This window comes from Cherax quadricarinatus, chromosome 34, assembly GCF_038502225.1.
Source record: "Cherax quadricarinatus isolate ZL_2023a chromosome 34, ASM3850222v1, whole genome shotgun sequence".
NCBI classification, from domain to species: domain Eukaryota; kingdom Metazoa; phylum Arthropoda; class Malacostraca; order Decapoda; family Parastacidae; genus Cherax; species Cherax quadricarinatus.
This window is the reverse complement of record NC_091325.1, coordinates 17,671,878-17,693,259: the sequence shown is the minus strand read 5'-3', so window position 1 is coordinate 17,693,259 and position 21,382 is coordinate 17,671,878. Positions and strand designations below refer to the sequence as shown.

General features: G+C 41.4%; 1 protein-coding gene across 3 annotated transcripts in view; it reads right to left on the bottom strand.

The window, feature by feature from the left end:
- Positions 1–20,998, bottom strand: part of LOC128693792 (SET and MYND domain-containing protein 4-like) — a 49,533-nt gene extending 28,535 nt beyond the window's left edge. Inside the window, exon 1 of one of the 3 annotated variants that reach the window (XM_053783669.2) lies at positions 20,841–20,998. The gene's annotated coding sequence lies outside the window, so the exon portion shown is untranslated. The remainder of the gene's footprint in view (positions 1–20,840) is intronic. The other 2 variants (XM_053783671.2, XM_053783670.2) reach the window with 2 other exon arrangements.
- Between the last annotated feature and the right edge of the window lie 384 nt (positions 20,999–21,382).

Sequence of the window (21,382 nt, the reverse complement as noted above, 5' to 3'; positions counted from 1 at the left end):
CATGGTGGCTTATTTAAGAGTTGCAAGCACAAAAAACCAATGGATTACAATGAAATATATCTTTCGAACACGTGAAGTGATGGTCACTCCCCCACAAATCATGCCACACTGAAATGTACTCACCTATTTGTGGTTGCAGGGGTCGAGTCACAGCTCCTGGCCCCGCCTCTTCGCTGATTGCTACTAGGTCCCCTCTCTCCCTGCCCCATGAGCTCTCTCATACCTCGCCTTAAAACTATGTATGGTTCCTGCCTCCACCACATCACTTTCTAGGCTATTCCATGGCCTGACTACTCTACGACTGAAGAAATACTTCTTAACATCCCTTTGATTCATCTGAGACTTCAACTTCCAATTGTGACCTCTTGTGTCTGTGTCCCATCTCTGGAACATCCCGTCTTTGTCCACCTCGTCTATTCCGCGCAGTATTTTATATGTCGTTATCATGTCTCCCCTGACCCTCCTGGCCTCCAGTGTCGTCAGGCCGATTTCCCTCAACCTTTCTTCGTAGGACAATCCCCGTAGCTCTGGGACTAGTCTTGTTGCAAACCTTTGCACTTTCTCTAATTTCTTGACGTGCTTGACTAGGTGTGGATTCCAAACTGGTGCTGCATACTCCAGTATGGGCCTGACGTAGATGGTATACAGAGTCTTAAACGAATCCTTATTGAGGTATCGGCTGCACAGATGCGTTCCGCATAACTGACGAATCACGAGGCCAATCACGAATTGCAGGGCTATATTTTGCCGAAAGAAGTTGCCAAAAGTCGGATTTCACGAAAGACGTGGCCACCGAAATGCGGGGATTCACTGTATACGTTAAAAAAAAAAAAAAGGAGTTATACGTGAAAGAATAAGAATTAGCTTTTTTGGGAAAAACCAGGTTACTTTGACACCTCTGACCAGAATTTATACCTAAATTTATATATATTAGAGCAAATTTCCTCTATTTCAACAGTACACTACTGTATAAACATTTAAAATATACCAGAAATGTTTTAAATGGTGCAAAGGTAACATTAAAACAATATCAAAGATGGTTGACAAACCCACTACCATTAAAGTATGCTCCTCACTTCGCGACGAATTCATTCAACCCTTTCAAGGCCGACAGGCCCTCAGACTTTCTCAGGGTCGCCCAAATTTAAAAAAAAAAAAAAAAAAAAAAACTTTTCCCGATCATAATGACACCAAAAGTACGAAATTTGATGGAAAACTTACGGAATTATACTCTCGTGAAGTTAGCAGTCTTGAAGATGTTTATGTATCTGCTATTTTGCCCACTTTGAGCATTTCCAGCCAATTCCACTTTGCTAGTTGACAAAAATCATGAATATTTCGCTATAACTTTTTCTATCTAACGAGTGCAAGAAACCACCCATTTACTGATTTCAACTATCCAATACAGTGGTCAGAATTTAGCAATTTTGCCAATTTCACACAAATTTCAAAAGATGCCAATTTCCAAATAGGGTCCAGAATAAACAAGAAAGACATTCCTGGTATTAAAACATTTCCTCTGTTCATTAGTCACGTCCCAACGCCCCTCTTACATTCTTTTGCTTTCCACTTGAATTTTTATTCACAAAAAATTAAAGATTTACAGTTATGCAGACTACTGCATTAGTGTAAAAAATGGTATAAATAATATCGGCGCACTTGTGAAAGAATATTAGACTCGCCAGTTGACATGTATTGGACGCTTAGCATGATTTGTTTACTTTTGAACTTTGGTAAAAATCGAACATTTGTGCTATTTTGAGCTCAATTTCAAGGTACTTTTCATTGTAAAATCAGTCAAAATCATCTCCATTTCTGTAACATGTCTTCTATTCTATAGAACGAGACTAGGAAAACTAGAATACAACAATAAATACCATACGAAAATACAGTGCAAAGTTGCTGTTTTAATCCAAAAAGTTTTTTTTTTCTCATTATGCACTGTGCTGCAGGAATTTTTTTTTATACTGCACACACACTGACCAGACCCATTCTTTCATATGCAGGCCTACCAGCTTTCACTAGATTTGAGGGCGCTAGAATTTAGGCGTACTAGTACATATGTCAAAAACCTTGGTGTGTAAGCCGTACTAGTATGGCCAAAACCCTGAAAGGGTTAATGTGGTCTTAGGAACTGAACTCAGTCATTGAGAAAAAGCTGTACACAATTCGCCTAAAATATAGTACAGCAATTCTAAAGGGCAACCAGATGTTATGGGCACATTTAAGTACACAGGGTTTCACCTAGCATAACCTAAGAAAGTTAAGAATTGTGATTAACTACCTTAAATTCTGGTTACTCAAGTAGCTTGACATCAACAAAGATGTGTGGCATGGCCCTACTGGGCATCCGAGCTGCTGGATGAAGTAGAGGACTTGGGTTCCTGGGCCGAGGTCAACTCAGGACAAGAGCCTTGAAGTATTCTATCATACATCTGTTTTACCCAGCAATACATACTTTATTCAGCCAATAGTAGGGCATCACTGCTAGGTCCAGTATCCAATTTTGGCAGTTTCTAGATGTGTCAGGGCCCTAGTCAGTCTGCAAGTTTAGCAGAAACATGGTATGACTCATAACTAAGTTTTATCTTTCTCTGCAGGCTGCTTCTCTTAATCCTCTGAACCCTTTCCATCAGGGAATTCAGCTCTGCCAACATTTCCTCTGGACTTAATCTTCCTTTGATAGTTCTGCCTGCAAGTCTTCAGAGGCCTTGCCAGCTGAACAATTTCCTTGACACTAAACAGAAAGCCTGTTAAATTATTCACCACATTAAGCTATAATTCTCTCCAATCTGCATTTATTGTTGATTTCAGCATATCCCCTGCACCACTGATGTGGGGCTAGGCAGCTGCAATGTTAAATGTATGACAGAACTTTAGAAGTCCCACTCATCTTTCACTACTGTAAGCAGTTTCTGCACTACTGTCCAGTGGTTGTACAAGGAAGATGGGAATTATAAACAATAATGGAGGAACACTGCAGTAGACATACTGGCCCATACTAGGCAGATACTTACCAAATCCAACCACTCTCAACCATGCAAGAGAAGTGCACCAGGCTTCAAGGCAGCAAAGGATCACTTCACTTTGCTCCTTTGTGGTACTGTGCCAGGCAATTTCACGTGTAAGCCCATGGTTATTTACCGCTCTAAGAATCCTTGTACTTTGAAAGGTGTAGATGAACACCTTACCAGTAATTTGGAGGTCAAACCAGTCAGCATGGATGACAGGAAATATTTATTGACTGATTAAGTATCACTATTCCTGAAGTCAAGTTTTACCTCCACAGCAAGAACCTCGCATTCAAGGCTCTCTTCATTCTCGATAATTCCCGTACTTTTCCACAAGCTTTGCTGGATGTGACCCTGCATGCAAGTTGTATTTTTACCACCAAATACATCTTTAATACAAACACTGGCTGGATCAGGGAGTTAAGTCATTCAAGTGTTAAAAAAAAAAAAAAAAGCTGCATCAATGGACCGACTCCAACCTGGCAGTACCAAGTTTCTGGAATAAATTTAACATTGCAGATGCCATCAGCTATGCTAATAGTGCATGGAATGAAGTACCCCAATCAACATCAAATGCAGGCTGGGGAAAATTATGGCCTCCTGTAGTTAATTCTTTCACTTCCCCCCCCCCCCCTCACTCAAATCCTCAGGAAATTTTTCAGCTGGCAAGATTACCAGGTGATGGTTTTGAAGATATGAAGATGTGAAAAAGCTCTTAGATGAAGATAGAAGGCCAGGAAATGTTGGCAGAGCGCAACGCACAGATACAAGGGAGCTACATAACAGAAGATCAACCCTTTGACTGTCGCAGGGCCCTTTCTGAAACTCATTCTACGTTGATAAATTGGGGGGAAAAAAATTCTTGTGAAATGATAGAGAATCTTTTCCCAATGGTAATGACACCAAAAGTACGAAATTTGGTTGAAAACTCACGGAATTACGCTCCCGCGAGGTTAGCGGTCTCGACGACATATACACATCGGCGATTTTGCCGACTGAGCCCTGTTTTTGGCTAATTCCGTTGTTCCAATTGACCAAACTCTGCTATTTCTTTAAAACTATTTTTTCTATCAGTTGAGTACAAGAAACTGCCCATTTACCGATTTGAACTGCCCAATAAAGTGGTCAAAAATTGGCAATTTGGCCAATTTCACACAAATTAAAGATGCCAATTTCAAAATAGGGTCCAGAATAAACAATGTAGACATTCTTGTCACTAAAATAACATATCCTCTATTCATTAGTCACTTCTCTAGGCCTCTCCTATATTAATATTGCTTTCTATTTTTATTTTTTATTCATACAAAAAAATACAAAATTTACCGTTATGCAGACTACTGCATTATTGTAAAAATGGTATAAATAATATCAGTGCACTAGTGAAAATATTAGACTCCCCAGCTGAAGTGTATTGGACGTGTATTGTGATTTGCTTACTCCTGAACATTGGTAAAAATCGAACATTTCCGCTACTTTGAGCTCAATTTCAAGGTAGTTTTCATTGTGAAAGTAATAAAAATCTTTATTTCTGTAATATGTTTATCATTTTATCACCCGAGACCATGAAAATGAGAATACAACTATAAATACTACACGAAAATACACCTCAAAGTCTGTTTTAATAAAAAGTTTTTTTTTTCTCATTACTCACTGCAGGATTTTTTATGTGGTGCACACTGACCACAGACCCACTCTCTCACATCTGGGCCTACCAGCTTTCTCCCGCTTGATTTGAAGCGGCTAGAATTTACGCATATAAATACGTCTGACAGTGGCGCATAAGATGTATATGTACGACTTAAACAGTCAAAGGGTTAAGAACCGGAAGAAAAACTATTAACACTGCAGCAGTTATGCGAGCAGTTCCATATTATTGGTAAATATGCAGACTTTCACTGAAGAGGACCCTGACAAATCTAGAAGCAATGCTTTGAAACTGGGTCTAGACCAGCTTATGCCTTACTGTCAGCTGTATAATGTACTGCAGGGTAAGAGGCCAGAGATCCTTCACATAATTTATGCACACTCCAATACAACACTGACTTTAGTACCACCAGAACCTCTACCATCCACTTCTGCTGACAACCGACAACCAACAACCATCCACCTCAGCCCAGTAGGGCCAAACCGTGCATCTCCACTCTTCACAATCATCCACAAACCACCAGCACACACAATTTGAAGATATTTCTGTTGCATTTGTGGTCTTATTATACAGTAAAAACATATCAACAATCAACTACAATTTCATTCAATTATTTTTGTAAGAGCTATTGGTCTAAAAAAAATTGTTTGGCTTTTTAGTGGCTCCCAGGAACGTAACCCTACTTTTCTCAAGTTCTTCAGTTTATCTAACACTGACCTAACAGTTTTCAGGAATGTAACTATCACATAACTGTACTGTATCATGGATGCTACGTAATGTTGGAGTTCTGACAAGGGAATAAATTCTTGTCCAATACTGCATTAGCTACCTTTATGCTAGAATGCACCATGGAAGTTACAACCAACCATTAGTATCGTCATGTAACACCTGACCAATCAGTCACACGACATGCCTAGCAAACCATAGCTAATACTTTACCTTCCATTCCTAGAGTTACCAACACCTGAACAATTTCTTCACTAACACCTGTAAAATTGCTATTTGTAACAATTTGACAGTTTTGCATGCTACAGAAGATCACAACGGAAAAAATTCATCTGATTATGTTAGGTCAGGCTACACTACATGGCCCCCTTCAGGGCAGGTGAAACTGCAAATCTGGAAAATATACAGAGCTTTCATGGCATGTTTAAGTACAATAAGCACCTAAATTACTAGCCTCTTGATTGTACTCCCTGAAATGCAGGAGTTACACAATACTACTGAAAATACCAGAAGGACTAGTCTCAAATCTACATACGAAAATTACTCCTCACGAAAGCAAAAGACTTGGCAGAAGATGCAACTACCACCAATGAAAGCAGGGGTGCCATGAGTACACTAAAAACAATAAGCTTCAGGGGCCCCCAAGACTGGGGACCCAAATTCCACCCCCCCCCCAATCCCTCCAGGTATACATTAAGTCTGCTTGTACAGACTTTGACAACTTCTGCACAACGAATCTCCAGGACATTTATAACACTGACAAGTGAAATCACTAAACCTAGGTAAACTCAGTATTACATTTATTACTATAACTAGTTTCATGAGAGACTAAACATGGAGCCATACAATGCCCTTTAATGGGAAGGGATCTGAATTGATCCAAGGAAGGGAAGGTTAGCTCCAACCCCACAAAATCCAGCTCAACTGATAGGATTAGAAGTTGGAGCTACACAATACACTGAAATCAGTTCTAGAAGCAAACGGCTTCCTAAAACGTGAAGTCGGAGCTAAAAGTTTGACCTTGCTCAAGTTTCAGCTACGGCCAGAAGCCTTAACTCAAAGCACAACTTAAAATCCAAGTAGCTTAACGCAAAGCTTGAGCTCAGCATTAGACAACTAGGAAATATCTGCCTTAATTTACTTGCTGAATTATACAATAAGTGAAATATCATGACATGCACATTGCCTAAATTTTATGTTATTTTAATATGGAATGAAAGTCACCACTGTGCCCTCAAGATCAATGTTAAAAATGTCATTTTAATATTAACTACATAACCATGTACAAAGATTAATACAGAATACACCAAGTCTACAAGTTCCACCTTAAAATGTCATACACTTAAATAGCAAAAAATGCATTTAGTAATACACCTATACAAACATTACTTACCCTGTACTACTATAATTATTACTACCTCACTTGTAGGTGCTTGGGGATCTAAAACAGCAAATCACCTGAAAGCTAATGTTACCAAAGAAATCAGCAATTGGAACAATCATCCAATAAGGTTCCAACACTCCCACTACTCATCTTCCAAAACACTCCTACTACAGTGCATTTCTATTTATATAGGAACCTGAAAAACTTCAACCCAGCACTACAACTCTTTCTGGAGAGCAACAAAAGAATACAAGAAAAATCAATGTTTACTTTAGGACCAGGTGTATGTAAATCCAACATTTAGTGCTGTGCAATGAAAATATACAGTATATTTATGGCTATGGAAAAAGACGTTCATCTATATAACCTAACAATGCTACCAAACTTAACCTGACAATTTTATGACTGGTGTATTTTAGATTGGCTTCTTTCCTATTTGTCCAAAATGTAACTTTCAATGAAAAACCTATTTAATACCCTAAAAATGGATAGCAGGTTTATAAAAAGCATAATGGACCTCTTTCCTGAGAAAAATAATGAACTGACCCTGCCTAGGGACTGCTTAAACACCTGTCCGTCAGACTACCTCATGGGCACCTACCCGAATACACTATTCCTAACCCCAACCAACCCAACGGAAGTCTCACTCAACACCCTTAAAAAACAAGGCAGGAGAAAACATGTAAAAAAAAAAAAAAAAAAAAAAAGTTTCGTTATTTGTCTCGTGCCTTGTTTTTAAGGGTGCTGAGCGAGACTTCTGTTGGGTTGGTTGGGGTTAGGAATAGTGTATTCGGGTAGGTGCCCATGAGGTAGTCTGACGGACAGGTGTTTAAGCAGTCAATAGGTAGGGTCAGTTCATTATTTTTCTCAGCTTTTGATACAGTTGATCATGATTTGCAGCACATCAAATTAACAGTTATAAGAGGGCACTCCCTGAACTACCTAAAGTCATACATTAGTAACAGAAGCCAGTGTGTACACAAATGGAGCAAACTTCTACTCTACCAATCACAGTGTCCCCCACAAGGAAGTGTCCTTGGTCCACTTCTTTCATTTACATCCATGACCTAATGAATGCATCACAACTACTCGAACCCACATTACTTACATATGACAGCATACATCTTCACTCGCCCAAACCCAGTCATACTGGCCAACAATACCAAACTGCAGAAAATATCTACCTGGATGATTAATAAGCTTGCCCTCAATACTGACAAAACCTATTTCATTAAGTCTGGAAACAAAGCTGCAAATGTTGCACTTAACATAACACTATATGAAATACACCTTGACAGTAGCCTCAAATTCCAGACATACAACAAAATTCCAAGAAAATATCTAAGATGGTAGGCATACTCTCAAAGATAGGGTACTATGTTCCACAATCAACTCTCCTTGCACTATCATTCACTCCTCTACCCTTATCTTGCATATGGAATTTGTGCATGGGGATCAACATTAAATCACCTAAGACCATTAATAACCCAGCATAAGGCTGCAGTCAGAATGATAAATTCCCACTCCTGAGAGCATACTTCAATATTAACCCTTTGACTGTCGAAGGGCCAAATCCTGAAGTTGTTTCTGGTGTCGCAAAATATTCGAAAAAAAAAAAAATTATTTTTTCTTATGAAAATGTTAAGATTATTTTTCTGATTGTTTTAGTCCCAAAAAAAAATTTTCCCATCAGTACTTACCGAGATATAGAGTCCTGAAGTTTGCTGAAATTGATCTGCTGGCGGCAACAGCGGCGACTGCCGCTCACCCGGTAAACTTTTATTTACTTGTATTCGATGGTTTCTTGTTTTTTTCACTATTTTATTTTTTCACATAACTTTTGTGGCCTGTGAGACCAAATTATTGTGCAATGTTCAAATATACACTCGTTGAATGTAACACAATTATAGCAAAAACACTCGTATCATTATAATGTTGCTAAAACTTGTTTACACAAACAATGTAAACAAATGTTTATTACGATTGCTTTATAATATATATACATATGTACAATCACTGGACACTTTATTAGAAGTGCTGCAGCTTGTGGAATTCTTTGAAACATGGGTATAAGCACAATGGTGTCTTACACTCCTCACACATAAAACGTGTGTCTCTGCGTTTTTGTTGGCGTTTTGTGGTATGTCCACAGACAAAACACCTCTTCTGAGCATTTTTCTTGGCAGTAGTAGCAGGCAGTGGTATGGGTTAGTGATCACCAGGCCTCAGACGAGAGGACATGTGTTGATAATTTCGTGGGCGCTGGTCTATTGCAGGTGTTGTTTCTTGGTACTTGAATATTATTTGTCTGATGACTGACAAACAAAATTCACCATATTTGGGTTTGTTCTTGGTCTTCAACTTATACATATTATAAGCATTCAGCATGGAAATGTCAAGAAGATGGAAAAACAGTTTTATGTACCACTTATAACTCTTGCGAACACAGTCAGCAAACCCAATCTGCATGTCACATTTGTCCACTAAGCGCATATTGAGGTTGTAATCCATCACAGCTGCAGGTTTTACAATAGGTTCTTTGGTCTCTCTATTCTGCTTGCCAGTCTCTACCATTTCGTGTCGGTGAACTGATGTCAGCAGTGTGACATCACGTTTGTCATGCCACCGAAATGCCATGATGTCATTGGCAGCAAACACCTGCACTTCACCTCTACGACTGCCAGCTTCGAACCTAGGCATATGTTTACGACTTCTACGCACTGTGCCCCACACATCTGTCATGTTCACTCGCAAGAAATCACTGAGTATAGGGCTTGTGTACCAGTTGTCAGTATATAAAATATGCCCCTTACCAAGATATGGCTCCATCATTGTTCTAACCACATCACCAGAGATACCCAGTAACTTCCTGGTATCTTCCATTGTTTTACCGCCAGTGTACACAATTATATCCAAAACCAGACCAGTTTTGCAATCACACAGAACAAATAACTTTATACCAAAGCGTTTCCTCTTGCTTGGTATATACTGCTTGAATGAGAGTCTTCCTTTGAACAAAATCAAAGACTCGTCAATAACAAGCTTCCTGAAGGGATAAAAATACATACAGCACTTTTGTTTCAGGTACATAAACACACGTCTGATCTTATATAACCTGTCGCTTCTGTCAGGCCTGGTTTTGTCTGAAAAGTGTAACATACGTAACAGTAACACAAATCTATTCACTGGTATAATGTCACTGAAAGCAGGGGTTGAAATCAGGCGGTCTGTCGCCCAGTATGTGCTGACACTATGCTTATACACATGTGGCATAAGCATTATTGTGGCAAAGAACAGATACATCTCTGCCACAGTTGTGTCCTTCCACTGGTGTAGGCGTGATCTTGGTGAAAGCATAGTGTTTGCCATGGTGTACTCATAGTATGTATTGCTTTCCCTGACAATAATGTCCATCAGGGGTTCATCGAAGAACAACTGAAAGCATTCCAGTTCAGTGGGATTGTTCCCAAGTGTACATGATGGCCGTATTCCACTTTGTCCTTCATCAAAGTCATGGGGATTGGGAACAAACTCGTCATCTTGATGCCAATCCCAGATGCGGTCAGCTGGTGCGTTCTGGATATTGTAATGTCGTTGTGGTTGTGCAGGTTGTGGTTGTGGTTGTGAGTGTGGGGGGTCGGCCGAAGCAGGTTGTAGTTGTGCAGAGTCAGCAGCGCGGGCACTAGCGTGGCCCGCTGCTGGTGTCACATGACTCATGGCACCGTCACTATCACCACCACCGCCTGCTGCCTCACTCACATCATTTATACCCATCGTAACAATATCGTCATCTTCACTATCAGGACGTGGTGTAGGGCCACGGGATGTGCTCCGAGATGTACTCCTTCCTCTTGGAAGAGCATATGGCACACTACCAGACCGCATGCGACGTCGTACATACTGCCGTTTCACTGGGGAATATTCACCCTCACTGTCACAACTAGAAGTGCTTTCAATAACCTTGAAATCACTATCACTATCACTTGCACTGCTCACATCTGAGTCTTGTACACGGGCAAATAGTTTCCTCTTTCGTCCTGGTACAGGTGAATATGAACGAGCCGGCCTAGCACCAGAGGTGGATGGTTGTGGGTCATCTGGGTTTTCATCACTAATTATGTTATCCTGGGTAATTTTCTCGGTCACACCCGCTTCAAAACCATGGAATTCACTTTCACTGACACTATCATCACTGTTTGAGCTATCACTTGGGAACAAAAGACCTCCAATCCGCCGAGGAGTGAGGAACTTCTTACCGCGAGGCATGGTGAAAATGGACTACCAAGATGGCGTTCCCACAATGCACTGCTGAGTCCCAGATTTTTTTCACAGGGTGCACACCGACCACTGAGACCCATTCTCTCTCGTGTAGGCCTACCAGCCCTCTCCCGCTCGATTTGAAGCCGCTAGAATTTATGCGTATAGATACGTCAAACACGGTATCTCCCATGACGTACATATACGACCGCGACAGTCAAAGGGTTAAAGTCAAACTGCTCACTGTAAAGAACATCCATATTTATTCATACATACTCAAACTTCTCACCAACCTTAAGACACAACCATAATACACAACAGATCTTTGATGTACACAGTCCATATTGTAAAAACTATGCACATAAAGGGGCCAAAATTTGGAATTCATTACTAGTAAATACTAAAGTAACCCAGTTTGACCATCAATTTACGACTTCTCAAAAACCACTTACTCACCCTAAACTAAATACTCAATATTTAACTTACCAAAAATCTCCTAATTACCTAAATCTTAAAACTTTTAAACAAGATGCCCAAAGTTCATACATTGATTAATATACTACATTGTAGTGAAAATATCTACCCAAAACAATACTGCCTTACACCCAATTTTAGCATTCTCATACTGTAAACTAGTTTCAACAACTAAATGTTATATTCCCATAATATAATTTCAATATTTATTATTGAAACTATTGTAATTCGAGTAAAATTAATGTCTACTATAAATAAAAACAGATGTACAACAAACTATGATAAATTTATTTGGTATTAAGTAGTCTAAGCCATTACATTAAGTCTGCTCATAGTGCCTAGGCATGATAGTGGCTCTTTGCACTGCAACTCATTGTTATTTCATATTCTCAATGTAATCTTTCAAAGAAATAAAATTATTTGTTTATGCAAATAAAGGACCCTAACATTACACACTCCCTACCAGAAAGTGCAAAAGCTCCTATTGACAACCGGCTTCAAAAATAGCTATTAAGAATCAATCTAGCCTAAATTCTGAATAGACATATTGCATAACCCCTCACGACTGTTCCTTGACGCTGATCAGGGGCTCTTAATCTAGGGAATTAGATCCATGCTCCAGTTCCCCAAATTGGAGCCTGAATACCTTCCATCCCCCCCCCTACATGCACTATAATCCTACAGGTTTAGCACTCCCATAATAAGTTTTATTAACAGCATCCCTATCAGTACTTTTTTGGGTTATCCTAAGTTCTCTACACATGCTATGTACAATAATATATGTAACTGTATACCTGAATAAACTTTCTTACTAATCCATATAATACTATCCATATGGTTGTCACTGCTATCAGTATTTCAAAATATATAAAGCACTGTTCTACTTCAGTATTCAACATTACAAATGTTAAACAAAACCAAATTATTACATTGCTATCAAAATCATGGGGGAGCACTAAACTCGTAGGATTATACAGTGCATGTGGGGGGGGGGATGGGAGGTATTCAGACAATTCAGGGAATCTGAGCACACATCCAATTCTAGATCAAGAGCCCCTCACCAGCATCAAGGACCTTCCTTGAAGGGATTGCCAACTATAACACTGCAGAACCAACCTAATTAAATAACAGTCATTGTCCTCTTCGCTTTCGGGCTGAGTGGACGCACTGCGCAAACAGCTCTTGCTTTCTCTGGTGCGCAACTTCCTGTTTTCACCAAGATGGCTGCCAGCTACCGCAGGAGGAGCAACACCGTGTGTGTTGACCTTGTTAAAGGGGCAATTTACCCTACGAATGCCTCTGTATTATTACCAACGATTATACGGGACACGTTTGGCATTGAAGTTGAAGACTTACACGGAATAGCACTTAATGGATCATCACGAATCTTCATAAAGTTCTGCACAGTGGAGGCATATGAAAGGACGGTGACTCAGTACCAGGAGAAGAACATCACCGTATCATCTGGTCTGGAGGTACGCCTGCGGGATGCCTCAAAATACTACACCTGGGTGAGGATCCGCAACGTTCCTTTCGAGGCAGACGATGTAGATATCGAGAGACGTTTCAAAGATATGGTGAGGTGCATGATATAACTTTAGTTCGATGGACGGAGGGAATCTATGAAGGGTTGCCGGGTGGATCTTACACCGTCAAGATGTCTTTAAGAAGACCTATTCCATTGTATGTTGTCCTGGAGGATTTTAGGACACAGCTGTACGTGACCTACGCGGGACAACGAAAGACGTGTCGCCTGTGCGGCGCTTTTGACCACATGGCGGCCGGATGTGGTAAAGCAGCAGCGCCGCGGCCTTGGGAGCGGCAAGTAGCCACAGAGTCTCAGGCGGAACCTCTACCGAAGAATTTGAGTGCAGCAGGCAAAGGTAATTGGGCGGACGAAGTGGAGGGCGTGTTAGAGAATTGTGTGACACTACCAGTGGCTTCGGATACTCCCCCGCAAACGGGCCCGGGAGTTGAGCAGCAGCCTGTGGGGGTGGGAGAGACCGGTGATCCACAGGAGTTATCTACGCCCCTACAGGAGATGATTAAGTCTTTCCTGGACGTGCCTGCGGAGGAGAACCCAGCTACAGACAGGAGAATTCTGACGGTGGAGAAGGACTTGATTGAGCAGATTCCAGAGCCTCTGGGGTCAGAGCCTGGCATGTTGCAGTTGCTACAGGTGGAAGCTGAGGTGCACAAGGGCAATGGAAATACTGATATGGAAATTGAGGGCACATCTAGAAAGAGGGCTGGAGGCTCGTCGGATGAGGAGGTTATAACACCAGCTCAGCGTACAGGGAAGAAGACGTGGGCAGGAGTGATTAAGAAAGGGCAGGGTAGTGCACAGGGGGGGGAGGGGGTACAGGCGGGAAAGAGTGCACGAGAAAAGACAGAAGCAGCAAAAAGTGGAACAGACAGGACACAGAGACAGAGGAAAGCCACCCTTTCTGAATCTTTAAGTGTCTAACGATAAACGTGAATGGCCTTAGAGCTGACGGTAAACGAGTATGGTTGGAGGATGTTTTGCGGCGTTTTAACATTGATGTGTGTTTTATTCAAGAACACAATTTCAAGTATGGCAGAGAGTTGAGGCTGAACGGTTTTAGGATGTATGTTGGTAGTTCAGGGAAATTAAAGGGTGGGGTGGCAGTGGCAGAGTCCAGCCCATTCCACATGCTCAAGTGGGAAGAGGGAGGGGAGGGGAGGGTGGTGAGGGTGGAAGGGATATGGGGCGAGATTAGAGTATGTTTTCTGGGGATATATATGCCGGCAGATAGTAACATACGGGTAAAGGTGAATTTTGTAAGGGAGGTTTTGCTTTTCTACATGCGGGGTTTACCAATGGTTTCTATAATAGGTGGGGATTGGAATTGTGTAATCAGGAATAAGGATGTGGAGCCGAGAGGGGCAGGGTGTGTGCTTGGGGTATTGAGGGATTTGTTGAGGGATGCAGGGGTTTATGACAGTCAGGGGCGATGGGTGGAAAGTAGAGCACACGTTTATGCGGAGGGGTTATGCTGCCAGGTTGGATCGTATATATATAACTCGAGATATAACAGTAGAACGTGTAATGACGATAGATTTAGGTTTTTCGGACCATCGTGCCGTTTTGGCAGAGATGGCATGGGAAGGGATGGTTCGTAGGTATGTGGGTTATTGGAAAATGAATGTGAGGCTACTTCAGGGAGAGGGGGAGGGGTTGTTTTTTAGGGAATGGTGGAAGCAACTATGGGAGGCTCGCAACGAAGAGGAGGATGTCTTGGAATGGTGGGAGAAGCACGCTAAATTGCAGATTAGGGAGTATTACCAGCATAGAGGAAGGGATGAGGCGAGGTGGAGGTATGGTTTACAGAAATATTTAGAGGGGCAGCTAAATGATTGTTATGAAGGGGGAGGGGGGGCTAGACATGGAGAAATAGAGGTTTTAAGGGGAAGATTGAGGGATATACAAAATTCTCGTTTTGATGCGATACGTGTGAGGGAAGGTTTAGAGGAGGTTCTATGGGGCGACAAACCGTCAGGATGTGTTTTGAGGAGATTTAGAAATAGGCAACAGATGACCACGATTATGGGATTAGAGGTGTGTAAAGGGGTGGGGGGATATAGGGTGGGGCAGGTACTTAGTACCACCGATGGAATGAGCAATTATGCTGATTATTGGTTTAGGGAGAATTTTAAGCAGAGGGAGGGAGGAGAGAGGAGGGAGAGATTCTGGGAGAAGGAATTCGAGGTATTTTAGGGGAGGAGGAGAGTGCGGTAATAGAGGGTAGGATCAGTGAGGAGGAGGTGGAGGAGGCGATAATGGGCTTGAGTAGGGGAAAGCGCCGGGCATTGATGGAATTCCTAATGATTTCTATATTACACATTGGGATTGTATGAAGGAATGTCTGGTCCGGTTGTTTAACTGTATGAAGGAAAGGGGAGTGTTGGGGGAATCGCAGGGCACGGGGGTAGTAGTTTTGGTCTATAAGGGAGGGGGGGGAAGACCTTGGGTGCTTTTAGGGCAATCTCCCTCATGTGTGCAGATTATAAAGTTTTTGCAAAGGTTTTAGGTAACCGTATGAAAAAGGTGCTTGACCGAGTCCTACATAGAGGACAGTGTGGAATTCCAGGTCGAAGTATGCGTGAGGGGCATGGAAGAATTAAGGATTTTGTGGAGGGTAGACAACGGGGGGGGGGGGGGGGGGGATCTTGGGGATTGATTGGAAGCAGGCTTATGACAGTGTAGATAGACATATGTTGTGGTGTATTTTAAAAAAACAGGGTTTTGGTGATGAGATTGTGCGCTGGGCGACTACTTTGTATATGCCTGCAACGGTCAGGGTTCAGGTTAATGGGAAGTTAGGGTTGCCAGTGCAGATGGGGATGGGTTTGCGACAGGGTTGCCCCTTGTCTCAAATCCTCTTTGCATGCATGCAGGACCCTTTTTATAGGCTTATAGAGGAAGGAGTGTGAGAACAGGGAGAGGTGGGTCCTAGGAGATGTGGTATTGTGGGGTATGTGGATGACACCACAGTTTTGGTAGGAGGGGAAATAGGATTGGGGAATGTGGGACGTATAATAGAGATTTTTGGTGGGGCGACAGGGATGAGGGTTAATGGAGCAAAGTCAAAGTTATTAGAAGTAGGCACGTGGGTGGGGGGGGGGGGGTGTTTGGGGGAACAGTATGGGTGGAACGTAGTGGATAGAATTAAGATATGTGGGGTTGTGTATATGGCGGACGCTGGGGAGGCACAGAATAAATTCCAAGGAAGTAGTGAGTAGAGCGATGGGTAGGATGCGCGGGTGGAGGGCTGGGGATGTAACATTGCAGCAGAGGGTAGTGGTAGTAAATACACTTGTGTACAGTAAAGTGTGGGGCGTGGCAGAAATATATCCCCTGAGGTCGTGTGATATTCAGGAACTGGAGAGGGTGGTTTTGAGGTATGTGTGGGGTTATGGGAAGCCATGGCTACGGAAGGAGGTGGTGATGATGGGCGTGCGGCAGGGTGGGCTGGGTCTTATACCTTTGGACACACGAGTGAAGGCAGTGTATGTGAAGCAGCGATACTCGAGGGTGGGAGGGGAGAGGGGTAGAAGGGTGGGAGAGGTCATGAAGGATGTGCGAAAATGGTGGAAGGGAAAGGCACTACTGGAGTGTGAAGATATGGTGCGAAATTTGTTGGCAGTAAGGGAAGCAAAAAAAGTAAGGGTAAGTAGGCTTGGGAGGACAGGTTGGCAGGGTACAGTGATACAGGGAGTAGCTACATACCCAATGTATGATTGGAGGGGCATTTGGGAAGACTTTCGGAAGATCAGATTAAAGCCAAGGGTTCGTGAAGTGGTTTATAGATTCTTTATGGGAATTCTAGCTACAACGTCAGTGCTATATAGAATGAGTTATGTAGGTGCTGGCACTTGTTTGCATTGTGAGGAAGAGGAGACGGCTTTTCATGCCATATATTTTTGTGAAACCTTGGGTTTTGTAAGGGCATGGTTAGCGAGAGTTCTGGGTATAGTGGCGGGAGGGGGAAGAAACATTTCGACTTTGAGGGCTTTGCATTTTGATGTGGGAGGGGTTTCCAAGGACATTCGGAGGGCAGTGATGTATGTAGTGGCAGATTTTTTGTATGTGTCTTGGTGCATGCGGGAGGTGGGTGGTGAATATAGGGTGCGGGCGCTTGCGGCGAGTGTGTATCGTACAGTATGCAGAAATAGGATACTATATGGGAGGTTGTGGGTAAATAGTTTTCCCTTGGGTTATCGTAATCTGTCGGTAGGTGTAATGTTAGGGTTGGGTGTAGTTTAGAGCTGGATTGGGCTGGTTCTCCCTAAACTGGCATTCTTGTTCTTTTTTGAGATTAGTGGAGGATGGAAGGTGGAATAAAAGTGTGTGGTAGTGGAGCATATGGGTGTAAAGTCGTTAGGAATGGGGGGGCGTAGGGGGGGGTGAACTGGTGACATTTGGTTAAGAGACAGGGGTTTTTATGACTTTCGACGTCAGGTACGAACTTGAGCATGGAAGGGAACGTGAGTTTGTGTTTTTTTTAATACAGATAGTATGGGGTCAGGGGATGGCAGGGGGTGGCTTTCTGAAGTGTCTTTTGCCAGGTTGGTTTTGTTAATGATTGAGGTAGTACTGCCCGGTACATGTTTTATTAGGAGCCATAAGTTATGTTGTGTAACTTAGTGCATGACAGAGTAAGTCTGATATTGCTCTGGAACATTGTTAATAAATATATATATCTTGTTGGACATAATACATAAAAAATGGGAATATGTATTAGTGAGTGAGTTACAATTTCTAGTGTACTGGTACTATATTAGCTGGTATTCTTCACTGTCAAATAATTACTATCTATATATTGTTATAAGTTATTTATGTTAGTTCTTATTTTATACGTTTTAAGTGAACAATGTAAAGTGTTGTGACTAGTGCAAGTGGCATTTATCTTGCACTGGGGAAAGGGGGAAGTGTAAAGTAAATATGATTGGATCATAACGAAATGTCATTGGATATGTGTACACTGTATTTAGAAGACGGGAAGGATTGTGAGGATTGTCAATACATGTATATGTATTAATTCTTATGTAAATTTCATGGAACTCAGGGTGATAATAATGTACACCTATTAGTCGGATGATAAGTATTGATATTATTATGCTTATTGTAATATAATTTGATTGATGAAATGTATAATCTGGTTTTTAGCTTTGGAGTAAAGAGATAAAAAGCATAGGGGATATTTTGTAAGCACAAAGACGAATCAGCAATATGTAACTAGAAAATGTAACATTTTTATTTTTCAGTGGCGGAGACGATAAGGGGTTCTCATATTCCTTTGTTATTGTACCTTAATGTATTTTTAAATTCAATGACTGATGGAGGTTATGAGTGGTGACGGCAAACAGTTACTAGGCATGTGGGGGGGGGGGGGGTGAAGAGTCAGCGGTAGTGTATTAAATCCACCACCGTGCACGATATTGATTGTTATCATGGGGTATGAGGGTTAGGGTGTGGATTGGTTTCTTTGGTGGATGTGTGCCATCATGTTCAGACTTTTCTTGTATTATAGTCAGCCTTTTAGATGGCTGGATTGTGTTTATACATGTTGTCAATGATATCCTTAATGCTCTAATAAATGTATAAGAGATGTCAATGAGTATACTCAGGTGAAAGTGGTATGTTTTTCAAGGGGGGGGGGAGTGTCAGCATTACTAAGTAGGACTATCGTTATTATAAGACCATTTTTTCACGTGAAGCACGGTACATAAAAGTGTTTGACTGGAGTGCAGCAGCCAATTCTGATGTCATTATATAAGTGCTTCTTTGGTATTTGTGTAGTCACTGCAGATTATCGTTTTACTGCCTGTATCTTGTTACATATTGATTATGTACCCATATATTTTTGTACCTGAGTTTTAAATAAAATATAAAAAAAAAAATTAAATAACAGTTCAGCAGTTTGGATGCCCAGAAGACTTTGTATAACCAGAAGCTTCCTATAAAGTATACTAGGCAAGTTTATCCAGGAACAGTTACACAATCACTGGATGATAATGACGTTTTTCACAATGTGTGATTTGTTAGGACTACCGAGAGGGTTAGCCACTCAGAATGAAAGCAAGTCACAAGGAATGTCATTTCCATTGGGATCCTTTAATCTTATCCCCCCCCCCCTCCCAGAATATAACCAACACCAGTCGACTAACACCCAGGTACCTACTTGTAATAATTTCTACAATTACACGTATAAGATATATAGACCTAGCTGACAATGACATACTATATAGAAAGCCTTAGTACAAATAATTTTGGACAAATTTAGTCAATTTTGTCCCCAGGATGCAACATACCAGTCTACTAACACCCAGGTACCTATTTCTCTGCTAGGTGAACAGGGATAGGTCTCAAGGAAACACGTCCTAGCGGTTTCCACCCGTACTGGGGATCGACACCGGATCTGTGCGAGAGTAGAGTGCACTAGCAATCTGGCTAGGGAGGACCACTGATTTATTCTTGTACAGACAAATAGTTACAAATTATCACACAGCAGCATGGGGTAACTACCTAGGATAACCAAAAAGTTAGTGACATTCTATTGGAGTCACTTATTTCCATTGGTGAACATAATGGAAGAGGTACAAGGAAACATGCGTAACTGATTTGGATTATCTTAGGTAACTTGCACTTTACTCCGATAAAGTGTGTATTTGTGTACCTGTGCCATTTCCATCCATGTCAGGAATTAAACCACCGAGAGCCGGTAGACTGACCATGCCGCCCAGTTTTCTGTACATTACAGAATGAACATTCCTACAATAAAATTAAGTGTTAAGGGTTATACAGCACACAAAAAAAAAAAAAAAAAAAAAAGTACATACAGTGTACCCCTACGATCACAATTAGTTTAGTACATGCGCAACAAAATAGATGGGGCGGGGGGGGGGGTGAATGTTTGGCGATATTTATTCCCTGCACTTATTTATTATTTGGACATGATACAGTTTTACAAAATAGTGATTGGTTGTACATGCCAAAAGCCCCTTTACTACAAAGATAGGTTTAAGGCCTATCTTCGTAGAATTGGGATTACTGAAATGTACTAATTGAAAGACCAGATAATTACTTTCTATACACTAAGAAAGACTTGCAGCAGTCTTCAAAAATAAATTGCAATTTAGAAAGGATACACGAAAGCACGGATTTAACAGTTTTTAACGAGTGGAATTATTATTATAATCAAGGGGAAGCGCTAAACCCAGAGGATTATACAGCGCGTGGGGGGGGGGGATGTGGAAGGCATTCAGGCTTAATTCGGGGAACCGGAGCACAGATCCAATTTCCTAAATCAAGAGCCCCTCACCAACATCAAGGAACCTTCCTTGAGGGGTTAACGAGTGGAAGAAGCTTCGAAATAGCCTCATTAATGCGAGAACTAGCGTGATTAGGTTTTACATGGACATGCCTAGCATGGGCCTGCTCCAGCTATCAAAACTTTGGGGGGACAGTCCCTGGACCCATTATGTACCTCTCGTAATCTTTTGACTACCGCCCACAGGGTGGGTATGGGGTGTATAATAGAGATATCAAACTAGAAACTAGAACGGGCTAGTACTGCCCCTTCATTATGTTATTCATACAGAGCCTGTGAAATACTGGATAATCAAGCTCTGATTCAATGAGTAGCAAGAGCCCTTCTGACTCTTTTAGGTTATCCTAAGTAATTTACACATGTTACTATGTATGATTATTTGGGTAACTATTTGTGTGTACCTACACACAAACTTACAGTAGCATCTAAACACCACTTAAAAGACTATTACCATGATATATCGTCAAAAATAATATCACACAACCTACCTTCGTGGCAAATATTATTAATCTTGTTGATGTACACTGTCACCAAAGGTAATGTACACAAAGCTCCACCAAACCTAGCTGACTACGTTCCACAGACTTGGCCGTTACTGAGGTGGGACCATGTGGAGGTGGTGTGGGCCAGGCCTCAGCAGCTGCCTGCCTTGTTTCCACGTCCATCTGTAGAGTTGCCGACGTGGATTTTCAAAATACTACGATTTTTATTAGACTTTCGGTAAAGAACATACAAGAAAAGGTTTTATATGACATCAATTATAAATACATGAATATATCAAACTAATCAATTATGAACATCTTATCAACACAACAAATTATTACCCTTCCCTTCTGAACGTTTATTACTCTTTGGCTCTCTTCTTGTCTGTTATACTGCAAACTACTGGCTCTTTAAAGTACGTATAATGACTGAAAATAAATGTCTGAAATTTAAAATTTAAATTGTTTTATACTAAGACTGGCCTTGACATGACCAGGTAACTCATTCTATCACCGTGTAATTGGTGTTTGACGCTTGACTACGTATT